The following is a 4,582-nucleotide window of genomic DNA, read 5'->3' as shown; positions in this document are numbered from 1 at the left end:
GAGTTGGGCTTGGACTCTGAGGTATGGGGAGGCTTCTGGAACCTAAGCCAGGGTTCAGAGGTTGGGTCTGAGCCTAAAATGCCAACAGTATACAGTTCTAAAAGCAGTTGTGAATTTCCCTTAGCTTGTGACCCAGTCTTCTGGTCTCCAGCATACCGCGTGTGGTGTGTAGGTGTACCATAAGGACAACCATTGCCTTCCTGCAGCTGCAAAGAGAGATGCTTAGGATGACAGAGATGACTGGCCTAGAAGAGCTATACTCAATTTTTTTTGGGGGGGGGTGTCACAGGGGAACTTTATTGGGAAGAAACATGGTCACACACAGCAGGCATGCTTTTCCTCTCATTCTTGGTCTTGTGCACGCGTGTGTGCACACGCACACACACACACACACTCACACTCATCTCCAGCTTCTGCCACACTCATAGCCCAGTTCTCAGCCACAAGGGTGGGACTCTCCTCAGTTCCTCAGACCAAGAGTCAATAGGGACAGAAGAGGGTCAAGGGGGTGAGCAGTGACCTGGTTCATAGCAGGGCGGGTCTCAGGAACGGGGTACAGACAGCAGTGGTGAGGTCTCCAACCCCATACTAATCCTCTCTGTGGAGAGTGGGGGCAGAGCAAGGGGCAGGAGTGGCTCAGTTCTGGGGCTCCTCAGGAGCCTCATCCCCTCTCCCCTGGTGTTGGCCGTCCCCAGCACCAGGTTGTCTTGCAGTCCCTGCGTGATGAAGGTGCTGTCTTTGTAGGAGTCCTTGGTGAGGGTGTGCAGGTCAGCCATGGCCTCGTCCGAGGTGGTCTTGGCCAGTGGGATAGCCTCCTCTGGGCTGTTGGGGATCTCATAGGAGAAGACCATAAAAGCTCCTTGAGGCCAGGCCCAGGCAGGTGGGGTTGGCAGGCAGCCATTTCCTTGCTGACGTCTATGGCCTCCTGGCAGGCTGACAGGGCAGGGTCGATGATATGCTTTCGGTCCTACCTTAGCCAGGTAGTGGTGTAGTCACCCTTCAGTTTCAGGTGGAAGACCCGGCTTTTAGCGTCACCGGTACCTTCGATGAGGTGGTGTCCAGCGGGCCCACCGCACCATCACACACCTTCTCCCAGTCCCTACCTGCTCCCCGGACCCTTCCCTTCCTAGCCCTCCTCCTTGCTTTTCTGCTCAGCACTGAGCAGGCCCCTCCAGGCAGTGCTCTGGCCTCCCACCACATCCTCGCAGGCCACTGAGAGAAGGTTTCAGTCTTCACAGGGTAGCTCCTTGCCTTTTCCATGGCGCCCTTCACGAAGGCTGACATGTCCCCATAGCCTTTGCCTGCTCTGCCAGCTTGGCCTTCTGGATCACAGGGGCTCCCTCCGTGGCTCTGGGGACACACAGGCAGATAGTGGGCTAACCGGCTGTCTGGGGACCAGTGTCAGACTCTGTCAGGGCTGTACTCTTACAAGGGGCAGCAGCAGTAAAGACCATAGGCCAAGGAACAGGAAATAAACAAAACCAAAATCTTGCTCCTGAGAACATACATTTTGGTACCTTGAAAAGCTTCACACCAGCTGAGAGGCATGGGACAGGGATGTATGCGCAAGTTCGGGAGTGGGGACTGCATTCAAGTAACTAAAACTGGAGGGGTTCGTGCATTACATCTTGGGAGTGCAAAGATAGTAACCTGTCTTTGGTTCAAGGTCATAGTTTGGGATGCTAGGGACACAGAGGTCACACTTCATTTTCATCAGCTTCCCAACACTTTTCTGCAAAATTTCTGCTACGGAAGGTACGCTATTGCTCATCCATACTTAATTGGAAAAAAACAGCATTTAAAATAGAACAACATTTTAATATTTGAAGATGACGGCAGCCTGTAGGAACCACGCGTCCCCTTTCTCCGCAGAGCGCATCGCAATGTGTGTTCATGGGCATGCACAGTCACTGTTCTCTCTCAAACATCCCTCGTGCAGCTGGAGGACTTATGTTCTTACAATCTTAAAACCTTCGAAGATAACTCACGCTACAATAACAAAGGTAATAAAATGTGTAGGTGGAAGCTTGCCAAACATTTATAGAGTACCGTACTGTTCATACAGTGCTTTAAAAATATTTGATCTCATTTGAATAATATGTTTCTGCCGGTGTACTGGGAGAAGTTTCTTTCTTTTTTTATTTTGCTTTATTTTATTTAACCTAAGGTATGCACAACAACTCGTTTATAAAGACTAAGCAGACGTTAGCTCTGCCCAGCACTCTGGATTTAGCTACCCAAGGAGAGCTATGTTCCATTTCCTTTTTTGGTATCACAGGCCTTGATCTCTAAACAAATACATGAAGTGGGTCTCTAAACTCGGAGTGGAAGTAAGCTAATCATTGACATTCGAGACACTCTGCTACTTGACACACTTTCACAATAAATGTCCAGCCACTCCACCAACTAAGTTCCTACCGTGGCAAAGAATTATCCCCTTAAGGGGCCCACGCAGCTCTGTTGGGGTGTTTGGTGGCCTGCAACCTGTCTGTTCCTTTTTCCGTGTCCCTCGGAGTGCCCAGCTCAGAGATCGACACCAAGGGAGTGGTTACTGTGTCTTTGTTGAACAGGGAAAAATAAGATAATTGTTCCAAAGGGGAATTCTGTCCATCCCAGGTGTTTGCTAACAAGTGACAGGTTGAATCCTCTTAACTACTGGGTGAGGTATTAATCATAATCCTACTCACAGCTGGAGAAACTGAGGCTGTGATATACTGAGAAATACGTATTTGGTCTTTGTCCTCAGTTCCTGGCACCGAACTCTAAAACTCTTGTAATTTCCTGAGCGAGAGGGGTGATGAGGGCATCTTTTGTTACAACATTTGGTCTTAGTCCCTGACTCCTGTCCTGACACAAAGAGTTTTAAGCTGTTGGGATCTCTGGAGTGACAGGAATGTGTTTTGCATGCTCATGAGATGACTGGTGGTTGGGGAACCCAGATAGCTCCAGGAGGGGGGGCAGATCACCAAAAAGACCAAGACATGATCAGAAGCTTGGAACTTTCCTCTGCACTCCCTGACTTCAGGGGGAATGAGGGAGAGGCTGGAGATGGAGGTAATCACCAGGGGCTATGCCTTAATCAATCATGCCTATGTAATGAAACCTCCATAAAGTTCCTGAAACGAGAAGGTGCCTGGGTGGCTCAGTCAGTTAAGCGGCTGCCTTTGGCTCAGGTCATGATCCCAGGGTCCTGGGATCAAATCCCGCTTCGGGCTCCTTGTTCAGCAGGGAACCTGCTTCTGCCCCCTGCCCTGTTCATGCTCTCTTCTCTCTATCTTAAATAAATAAATAAACAAAAAAAAAAAAAAAAAAAAGGATCCTGAAACATGTTTGGGGGGTGGCGGATGGTCAGAGAGCATCCTGGTTGGCAAACACCTCAAGGTGCTGGGAGGGAAGTGAATTTGAAAAGGCATGGAAACTCCAGGCCTCTTACCCATATATCTTGCCTGCTGCATCTCTTCAGTTTGGCTATTCCTGACTTGTAGTCTCTATCACAAACCAGTCATGGCAGGTAATGAGCCTTCCTAAGTTCTATGAGCCACTCTAGCTAATTACAGAACCCAAGGAGGGGGTGGTGGAAATCCCCAATTTATAGCCAATCACTTAGAAGTTTGGGAGACCACCACGACCTGTGCTTGTATCTAAAACAAAGGGAAGATTTGTGGACCAGAACCCTTAATCTGTGGGGTTTGACACTACGTCTGGATAGCTAGGGTCAGAATTGAATTGCATTGTAGGACACCCACTTGGTATCTGGAAAGTTGGGGAATTGCTTGGTGTGGTAAACCCACATTTAGTGTCATATGTGTTATGAGTAAAAATGGTTTATAGAGGCCCAGAGTGGTTAACTCATTTAACTTCATGCTACATGAGAGTGAGAGAGCTGGGATTTGAACCAAATACTGTGTTGTCCCCTGTTTTATCTGTTTAACTACTGGAGTATTCGTATTAATGCTAGTGTTGATAAAACACATATTTTGTGAGAAACCCACACAGTAGCTCCTCAGAATGAACATTTTTGTGTCCTTTACCAGAGCAAAAACAGCCTAAAGTCACCGCTGAACGTCACATTGAATTTATCTGACTAGAGAGCTTCCCTATGGACAAACAGTATTACTTCTCAAAAGATACATGGTCTCTCATTTTGGCTCATTTTCTTCTATCCTCTCAAAATATAAGCAACTCATTGTCTGTGTGTTTGCTTCTGAGGTAACAGGAAGCTTCCGGAGATCACATTGTTTGCTTCAGTGGGCCCAGTTGGAAGAAAGGTATGAGAAAGAGATAAAGGATCACTCCCACTAACAAAAATTGAACCACCACAACCACCACCATCATCGTGGGTGTCATCACACCCCGATCCGGTTATCTTAGGCAAAGACGGACAGCTGTGGTAGGTTCCTCCTCCATAAGTGAATATCCCAAATGATTTTCCTTTCACTAAAAAGTTGTATCCCGTAATTACCCATGCCTTTCAAACTTCAAATATTTTAGACACAACTTTGACAGGGCATGGCCTTTAGTAAATAAAAGCAAATATCCAAGCCGCATTCAAGGCAGAAGTAGTTTACAAACTTCAATCTTC

At 47.7% G+C, this 4,582-nt stretch overlaps 1 pseudogene; it reads right to left on the bottom strand.

Annotated features, from left to right (window-relative positions):
- Positions 1 to 542: 542 nt before the first annotated feature.
- Positions 543 to 4,335, bottom strand: LOC125094010 (14-3-3 protein sigma-like; annotated as a pseudogene).
- Positions 4,336 to 4,582: the final 247 nt, after the last annotated feature.

Source organism: Lutra lutra, chromosome 2 (assembly GCF_902655055.1).
Source record: "Lutra lutra chromosome 2, mLutLut1.2, whole genome shotgun sequence".
NCBI classification, from domain to species: domain Eukaryota; kingdom Metazoa; phylum Chordata; class Mammalia; order Carnivora; family Mustelidae; genus Lutra; species Lutra lutra.
The sequence above is the reverse complement of the archived record's forward strand: the minus strand, read 5'-3'. Positions and strand labels throughout refer to the sequence as shown.